The 10,473-nt window shown below is 37.6% G+C and overlaps 1 protein-coding gene across 2 annotated transcripts in view; it reads right to left on the bottom strand.

Annotated features, from left to right (window-relative positions):
* The window catches only part of npas2 (neuronal PAS domain protein 2), a 103,985-nt gene that overhangs the window by 60,608 nt on the left and 32,904 nt on the right, over positions 1 to 10,473 (bottom strand). The gene's annotated exons all lie outside the window — the stretch shown is intronic.

Raw genomic sequence — 10,473 nt, 5'->3', positions numbered from 1 at the left:
TCACCTCCCCTGTTTAACCATAACACAAGGCCAATCATACTTGTCCAAACACCGTGTATCAACTGGTGATATAGCTGCAAGGCCAAATAACAGATTTTCCCAGAAATACATGTCTTTGGCATTGACATGTTTCAAATGTCAAGTGGTCATATTGGACTGAGGAGTCAACATATAAAAAGTGGTCAGGTGACGTAACCTGTATGGAATGATTTAGATGCCGCACAAGAGCATGGGACATTGGGGACCAAAAATGTCCACAGAAAGTGTTGTTGTAATCCAGCCACCTGTTGCTAGGATATCACAGTCTGGACCAGAGTGGCAGGCTAACGTTGCTGGAGCAGCAGGGGATACGTTCAAAAATAGTCTTGAGTCTTTATCCAACAAAGAACGTTCTGTATTACTGTCAAGGAGCTGCTCTATAGCAGTAACAGGAGATTACTTTCTCAGTTGACCCCATAATGTACTTTGTGATTACATATTGATCTTGTCTGCGGTGCACCATGACAACCTAACTACCTTGATGCCATTCAAAAGGATAAAAATACACAATCATATGATTTTGTGCTATTGTGCACAAAGCCATTTCTTTCCCACATTTCTTTTCCTAATTACACATAATTAAATAATGCTGTTTTTTCTACTTTAAGGATTCTAAATAAAGCATCTCATTAAATTAAAGTTCATGCCGCACATTTTCGCATCCATTTTATTAACTTCTCAAGAGACATTACTATAGAAATGAAACCTGAATAGAACTCAAAAGTGTACAGTTTGGCAAGCAACACAGATTTAAAGTACACACTAGGGATGGGCGAAATGGCCTAAAATCTATAGCACTGTATGTATTACATAATAAGCACGTATTCTTCTGTTGTTTGCATACTTTACATTAGTTTTGCGATACTACAAAGTTGGGTACCGATCCAATACCAAGTAGTTACAGGGGCAGTATTGGCCATACCAATGCGGATACTTCAATTTTAAACTTTAAAGATCAATTAAAAATAAAAATGTTGATCACAATTATAATCATACAAAAACACAGGATGACAATGTAACAATATTAATTAGTATTTAAATTGTTTCCTTATTCCATTTTACTACGTACAAAATGTATAATAAAATCAACAGGGCAACAGATTTAAGCTAAAATCAAAAACTACTATGGGTACTTATTCATTTTGTGTTTTTAAACAATAACAAAACAATAAAAAGCAATATTGTGATAAAACATTTTTTAATCTAAACACTGTACAATCGGCTATTAACTTATACTATACTCCGTATCATTAAAATCGATATTTGTTTTGATCTGCTCACCCACACAAGAGTGCTAGACTCTTAGCAGTTAGCTATGCTTTCATGTATCTTCTTCCGGTGTGTAATGTAGCAAGCTTAACTATTCATTGTCCTCCAGTGATAATGTAACATCATACCGCTGTGAGGATTAGTGGTTAAGAAGCAGCTCTGTTCTGTGATGGAACATTAGCCGCTAGATTGCTAGTGAAGACGATACGTTGCGTTGAGGACACCTTTATTTGCTTGTCGTCAAATTTGCAGGACACAGCTAGAATGTGTCATCAACATGCATTATCACGATATGGCGATAGTATCAAAAGCTCTATAATTTATATAATTTACTGTATATCGTATATGGGCTATACCACGCAAGCCTTCTAAACACACTTCACAATGCCACAGTACATTTGGAAGTCATGTTTTCCATGAATGAACCACAGCTCCCCAGCACCCATGCAGCCATAGATCATTGGAAGTTATTAGGTCAGAATGGATGGGTTTAAGTCAAACCATAAGTAAAAACGTCGTAACTTCCTCTGGTGTTTTTAAAACGAAGAGATTGTCAACTTTGGTCGCTTCACATTTCAACATGACCAAAGAGGAGTAAGAAGAAGCAGAGCTTCCTTAATCTTACGCCTTCTTTATTTTTCAACCTGTACTGATAGTTGTGGTTCAACATATGCAAGTTTAAAAACATTTTCAATAATGACTAAAAAGGATAGAGACAGATTAATAAATATCGATAAAGAGTTTGACAGTACAGTTGTTATTGTTTGATTAAAACTAGTTTGAAGGGATGGTCCTGTTGTGACAAACATCCAACGTCACGAGTTAAATGTTCAGACAACAAAGCACATGAGAAAATGTTGTTTTGACAAGTCGGTGAGTGTAGCGCATCAGAAAACCATAAATGCATGTTCCTAATTGGGCAAATGACAGCCAAACCAGTAAGTGATGAATTATCATTTCCAGCATCACAATAACAACAAGTGGCGACATAATGCATTCGCCTTTAACATATTGTGCTGAAAATGTTAATTTCCCCTCTGGGATTATTAAAGTATTTCTGATTCTGATTCTGATATGCACTTATAATTAGTAATTCGAGGAGGGACATAATGACATATTCATCATAGTTTTATTCACAGGGTTGCTCCGGATAAGTCTCGATGAATCCTGATTAAATATCACTCCTTTTTAAATCTATATTACTCGTATTTTATATTGCATGAGCAAAGTGAGTCATGAAAGAAGGACATAGACATATGCTATTATTGTGTTTATTAGACACCTAAAACATCATGTCTGTTTTCCTAAAAAAAACATGTATCCACAATATTTAGGACTTGCTACTCTTTTTGGGTTATGTTCTGCACATTACAAAAAAAGAGCACAGAGAATAATACACAAGGTTGGCTATCGAGAACATACAAATGCACTCTTATAATGTCACAAACCATAAACTGTATGGATCTGGTGAAGTTCAAAACTGCACAAGTAATATTTAAATCTGCCGCCAAATATCCCCAAAATTTTAAAAAACAGAGATAGAAATAATTCAATTTCAAAAGACATAAGCTTGCTCCTTTTCGGATGATTCTGAATCGATGGACAAACATCAATATATCCATTATTTAGGTATGTTCAGTAAAATAATACGGATGCTTCTAAAATGTAAAACTAGTGCAGACGGAGCAAAAATCACTGTAGAAGGAGAAGATAAGCCATGCTAACCACTAAGCTAGCTTGAATGTGAAGTAAAGTTCAAGTTAAAGTACCAATGATTGTCACACACACACACACTTGGTGTGGTGAAATGTGTCCTCTGCAGTTGACCCATCCCCTTGTTCACCCCCTGGGAGGTGAGGGGAGCAGTGGGCAGCAGCGGTGGCCACGCCCGGGAATCATTATTGGTGAGTTAACCCCCAATTCCAACCCTTGATGCTGAGTGCCAAGCAGGGAGGTAATGGGTCCCATTTTTATAGTCTTTGGTATGACTCGGCCGGTAGTGAAACAATAAAAGTTCTTTACCAATTTGAAAAAAAACAGATGCTTCTATTCAATCAAATAAAGTTGATTTAAGGATATTCTAAACATTGTGTGAAGACAGGTAAAAGTCATGAGGTGATAAGTTTTGCGATGGAATGTGTATAGCTGATCATGACTCATAACATGATCTAAACAGCACCAAGTGTCTGCACAATGATCATAAGTGTGAGCTCAAAATTGAGAGTGCAACATTACTGATATATTACTATACAGATTCATTTCAATGAAAAACTGAGTCATTTATTCTTCCATTCATCAATGTTTCCTAAGTTAACCCAGCGAAGATCATCAGGTTCCCTCCCAAAAGGATTCCCAGACTTGATGAGTTAATCCTTCTAGTATGTTCCGAGTCTAACCCAGGATCTCCTGCCAACTGGATATACAAACCTGATTAGATGTCCAAACTTCTTTCCAAAAAAAGCAGCAGTGGTGTTACTCTCCTGATGTGTGTGAATAACCAGTGACAGGAAAAACTACTATGGCTATGGAGGTGCATTTGTGTCTTTATTACCAAAGCTTTTTTTGGACACTGAATTTATGCAACGGAAATGTAGGTTTGAATTTTGTGAACTGAATTTTTTACATCAAATTATGCTGACTATTTCAGTGAAAAAATGTGGAAGAAAATACGTGTGTTTAAATTCTCTGCTTTAAAATTCTGTGCTGAAAAATTCAACCCAGAAAAATTTGCTGCTTCAAAATGGAAGACCCACTTCCGGTAAATTAAGACTGAAGCAATCAATCCTGTCTCAGAACCAGCCAATGAAGTGTCAAGTTTGGAGTCACTGACACGGGTCTTGCAAAACAGCATTAAAAGGCAGTTACCTGGGCTAACCGGGCATAATAAAACATATTAAACGTTTAAATACGGCCAGCTGGATGTTTCGAAACTATAGAAATGATTCCAATGGTTAGAATCTGCACTTTTGAGTGACAAACTGGTTACTACAGTAACCAAATAAACTACGTCACAGCAGCTCCAGTTTTTACTCTTTGCATTTATGTTTCGTCGTGTTTGTTGCATCTTTGTTGTTCTTGCTAGATTATAAAAGATGGGTCAATCAAGGAGGTGGTTCATATATACTCTATACTAAGTGTTTTATTGTTCATAGTTAATATTGTAAATCCCACATTCTGTATTTTCATGTACATTCTAAGTGTCTTTTTCAGTAAAAAAACTAACGTTCATTCCATTATTAAGATGGCAGCCTGGCTCGGTTGGTAGAGCGGCCGTGCCAACAACTTAAGGGTTCCACGTTCGATCCCCGTTTCCGCCATCCGAGTCACTGCCGTTGTGTCCTTGGGCAAGACACTTTACCCACCTGCTCCTAGTGCCACCCACACTGGTTAAAGTGTAACTTTGATAATGGGTTTCACTATGTAAAGCGCTTTTGATTCACTAGAGAAAAGTATTATATAAATATTATTCACTTCACATTTTTGTTATAATGTTTTTAGCATCAGTCATTATTGTATGTGTGTTTGTACCTATCGTGTGATCAGCATTTATCCAGCGTGTGAGTGCGGGGAGCCTGAGCAGACTGCCGACCACATCATCACCACCTGTCCCCGGCATAGACCACCTTCAGAGGAGGGCCTCTTCCAAGTGGGACCTGAGACGAGGGAGTGGCTACACGACACGAAGATGGACATATGAAGACGATACACGAAAAAGAAGAAGAAGAAGAAGCATTTATCCTTATTTGTGAAATCTTAGCATTTTTTTTACTAATGCACAGCAACCTCCACTGTTCAAAGTGTTCAGAAAAAAAGGATCCAAGCACATACAGCAGATTACATGGCCTGACCTGCATAACCTGCCTCTTTGTAAAACCCGTGTCACGTGACTTCAAACTTGACACCTTATTGGCTTGTTCTGAGACAGGATGGATTGCTTCAGTCTTAAATAAAAGGGTCTTGCGTTTTGAAACAGCGAATTTTCACACACTGAATTTTAAAACACAACATTTTTAAACACTTTTTTCTACCAAATTGTCAGCATAATTTGATGTAAAATAATTCAGTTCACATAAATTCGGTGTCAAAAAAAGCTTTCGTTATAAATACACAAATAAACCTCCATATATGGCCACAATTCCGAAGTCAAACCGTAAATAAAAGTCAAAGTAGGCATGCCGTTATTTGTTTGTTTGGTCATCTATTAATTAGCAAGCTGGTTCATGAAGGACATTCTGACTATTATGACCAGTAGGGTTGTATACCAATTACCGGTAAAAAAATTTACCGGTTGGTTCCTTATTCGGTCGCTCCAGGAGGACCGTTAAGATTCTGGACAAATGATAAGGCTATCTGTAATTTTTTTTACTCAGCTGATTGTCATAACTATGACACCCTGTCACGTTCACTTCAGCTGCCGCTGCTACGCATAATTTAAAAAGCCACAAGTAGCATTTGATATTCAGCTTGGAATAATCACAAATAAGGAAGCAACACCAAACAAAAGTTTGTAACCGCAATATTTACTCCTCAAAAGTCCCTCAAAGTCTTACACACTAACAGGATTTAATGTTAGTTTAAAGTGAACACCCTTTACTTACGACCGCCGCTACCACGCATGCTTCATCAATTGTCCTCGTAGTGATCCAGTTATCCACAGACCAATATTAATCCACTCAAAAAAGTTAAAAATTTAAGTAATATAATAATCTATAGAGTTACTCAGAAGCAAGATAGTCTGAGAAGTCTGTAGTCACCGCCTGACGTCAATCCATCGTGCCGCCTTTGCGTGGCATCAATACATCCCTTGAATAAATGCACACCCACCTAACATGCTAATTGATGGTATTGATATCTGTTATATGATGTATCATGTAAAACAGGGGTGCCAATTACGTCTATTATGAGCTACCGGTCAATCTCAGAGGTGTTCGATTGCCAGACTAAAAAAATCAACCTAAAAATTACAGATCATCAATCTTCACTACGATGTTGCATTCGTCTCTTCATTGACATACACGGCAACCTAAGTTCTTGTGAGATGACCACTGGCTGGGGCTTCCTTCTTGCATGGTAGCCTCTCAGTCCATGGCGATGCAAAACACGCTTGACTGTGGACACTGACACCTGTGTTCCAGCAGCTTGCAATTCATTGCAGACCTGCTTTTTGATGGTTCTCCGTTGACTCTTGATCCTCCTGGCCAATTTTCTCTCAGCAGCAGGTGACAGCTTGCGTTTTTTTCCTGATCGTGGCAGTGACAAAACTGTGCCACGCACTTTATACTTACGAACAATTGTCTGTACTGTTGCTCTTGGGACCTTAAGCTGCTTTGAAATGGCTCCAGGTGACTTTCCTGACTTGTTCAAGTCAATGATTAATTTTTTCAGATCTGTGCTGAGTTTCTTTTGACTTTCCCATTGTCGCGTTTGTAACCGAGTCTAATGACTGCATCACATGAGCCCTATTTAAATGGGCTCAGAGAAGTCAACAGGTGTCGTCAATCATAATCACTCACATGAAGTTAAGAGGCCATGCCATGAAGCTAATTTGATTTGGTTGTATTTTTTCTTTATCACCAATATTGATCATGTGTGTTGCTGTATGTATACTTTTGACCCAGCAGATTTGGTCACATTTTCAGTAGACCCATAATAAATTCATAAAAGAACCAAACTTCATGAATGTTTTTTGTGACAAACGAGTATGTGCTCCAATCACTCTATCACAAAAAAATAAGAGTTGTAGAAATTATTGGAAACTCAAGACAGCCATGACATTATGTCCTTCACAAGTGTATGTAAACATTTGACCACGACTGTACATTTCTTATTGCAATCAAAGAATAATTTTGTCATAAAAAAACAGTGAACATATTAGACAAACTTCAGTATGTAAGCAAACAGGTTACAAAGATTCCTAAATCGGTTGCGTTCGTATGCAGTAATATATGTCAATTCCCATTCTATTATTTGGTCAAAATTATGAGGAACAAGTGGTAGAAAAAGGGATTATTAATTTACTTATTTATTTACTAATAATATCTGCAGACTTTCTGTTTCAACATGTTATATCTACACTTCTGTTAAAATGTAATAGGCACCTATTCTTCTGTTGTTTAGATACTTTACATATGTTTTTGGTGATACTACACATTTTGGTATGACTCCAATACCAAGTAGTTACAAGGTCAGACATTGGTAATACTTAAAGTTCTCCTGTTTCCATGGACGTATTTGCAGCGCGTCAGTGTTTATAGCTTTACATTTTTTGTTAGTTTTTAAGCCAAAATGTGTTAATTTTGCCTCTTCTATCTTCACAATGTTTCTGCTTGTAAGTGCCTTGCCTAACATCCGCCTCTGCTCGTTTTACCAGCAATGTCACATGACGACAGTGCGCTGTTATGTATGTAAAAAAATACCGGTATTATTCAGAGGCAGTATAGTACCGTGTTTGATTCATTAATACAGCGGTACTTTATTAGTACCGGTATACTGTACAACCCTAGTTTGGTTAAAAATAAAATAATTTAAAGGCCTACTGAAATGAGATTTTCTTATTTAAACGGGGATAGCAGGTCCATTCTATGTGTCATACTTGATCATTTCGCGATATTGCCATATTTTTGCTGAAAGGATTTAATAGAGAACATCGACGATAAAGTTCGCAACTTTTGGGTCGCTGATAAAAAAGCCTTGCCTGTACCGGAAGTAGCGTGACGTCACAGGTTGTGGAGCTCCTCACATCTGCACATTGTTTACAATCATGGCCAGCAGCAGCAAGAGCGATTCGGACCGAGAAAGCGACGATTACCCCATTAATTTGAGCGAGGATGAAAGATTTGTGGATGAGGAAAGTGAGAGTGAAGGATTAGAGGGCAGTGGAAGCGTTCAGATAGGGAAGATGCTGTGAGAGGCGGGTGGGACCTGATAATCAGCTGGGAATGACTAAAATAGTAAATAAACACAAGACATATATATACTCTATTAGCCACAACACAACCAGGCTTCTATTTAATATGCCACAAATGAATCCCGCATAACAAACACCTCCCCCCTCCCGTCCATATAACCCGCCAATACAAATCAAACACCCGCACAACACACTCAATCCCACAGCCCAAAGTACCGTTGACCTCCGCAAAGTTCATACAGCACATATATTTCCCCAAAGTTACGTACGTGACATGCACATAACGGCACGCACGTACGGGCAAGCGATCAAATGTTTGGAAGCCGCAGCTGTGTACTCACGGTAGCTCATATCCAACTCAAAGTCCTCCTGGTAAGAGTCTCTGTTGTCCCAGTTCTCCACAGGCCAATGGTAAAGCTTGACTGTCATATTTCGGGAATGTAAACAATGAAACACCGGCTACGTGTTTGTGTTGCTGCAGCCGGCCGCTAATACACCGCTTCCCACCTACAGCTTTCTTTTTTGCTGTCTTCATTGTTCATTAAACAAATTGCAAAAGATTCACCAACACAGATGTCCAGAATACTGTGGAATTTTGCGATGAAAACAGACGACTTAATAGCTGGCCACAATGCTGTCCCAAAATGTCCGCTACAATCCGTGACGTCACGCGCAAACGTCATCATACCGAGACGTTTTCAGCAGGATATTTTGCGGGAAATTTAAAATTGCACTTTACTAATCTAACCCGGCCGTATTGGCATGTGTTGCAATGTTAAGATTTCATCATTGATATATAAACTATCAGACTGCGTGGTCGGTAGTAGTGGGTTTCAGTAGGCCTTTAACTCTTAGTTTTGGCTAAAAGAAATCTCATAAAATTTAATGTTTTGGTTTGAAAAAATATGATTTGGTTCACAAACAATTGCTAATATAAAAATGTAGCTTCTACTAATCCATTAAAATCAAATATTTTGGTTAAATAATTATAATTTGGTTAAATGTAGATCAATCTGGTTCGGGTAAAGTTATAATAACTTTAAAAGTTTACTGTTCACTAAAATAAATGGCAGTTTGGTTTTTAAAAACTACAATTAAATGTGGGTTGCTGTGTTTTTTTAAGAAATTTAAAATCCATTCAAAATTTAAGTCTTGTTTGGTAAAAAAAATAAAAATAAAAGGGTGAAAATCCTATATTTCTTTTGAAAAAAAGAATCTGGTCAAATCTTACTTTTGGTTAAAAAAGAAAAACAAGCTGCAATTAAAATACTGGAATAGTGAAGCAAGCTGGACAAACACTAACATGCATGCAATTAAATGCATTTACAAATGTACTGTAAGAAGCCAAACTGAACAGGACCTCTCAATGGAAATATGGTTGAACTAACAGACCATCAATCAATCAATCAAAATGTATTTATTCACAAATAATCACAAATGCCTCAAATGGCTTCACAAACCAAACAAACAAATACACCATCAACATAAGTTTTTACTTGGCAGGGGTGAATAAATATAAGTACTTAAAGTACATTTGCATTGACTGGCTCATTACACCCCACTGAGAAAATCACTACCTTGCTGCTTTTGAAAAGAAACACAAATACACCTTGGAGACTCATTCTATGCCAACCTTTGTGTGTGCTCCCAATGTGTGCTCACACTTCCTTCCACAACTTTTAAGACGTGAAAGCCAGGTGTTTGGGCAAAACCGACTAAGTAGGTGGTGCTCAGCAAGACCACATTTTAGTGACGATTTGGCCTGTAACTATGGTAACCATACATGGATTCGCCAATAGGATGACAGCTGACTGATGACTTCGCCAGGCCGCAGTTTGCTTGCAGCCACCTATCAATACACACTAATTATTCAACAACAAAGTGATACATTATTGAAACTGCCTATAAGCAGTGAAAAATACAGCTATAAAAATATAAATTACTTGTTTTGGACTTATCAAGTGGATCCATTCATAAATAATTCAACAATGTTTATGACAAGATAATTATTGCAAGAGCACGTCCACGTGAAAGCACAGTGTAAAGGTCAGCAAACTATTGTACTCGTTCAGTAAATAAAACCTCACCCTATTTTTATCAAGTAATTACACTTACAAGCATGTGAATTCTACTAATGATTATACTCATCAAGAATATTTGACACATGTATCTGCAATATCGTAACACCTTACTATATATAAGTCAGTAGAATGGCACCACCGCATATTATCTCAGTTTGCTTATGTGCTACTGATCTT

This window comes from Entelurus aequoreus, linkage group LG05 (assembly GCF_033978785.1).
Source record: "Entelurus aequoreus isolate RoL-2023_Sb linkage group LG05, RoL_Eaeq_v1.1, whole genome shotgun sequence".
NCBI classification, from domain to species: Eukaryota; Metazoa; Chordata; class Actinopteri; order Syngnathiformes; family Syngnathidae; genus Entelurus; species Entelurus aequoreus.
Note: the sequence above shows the minus strand (reverse complement) of the source record. Positions and strands in the feature narration are given on the sequence as shown.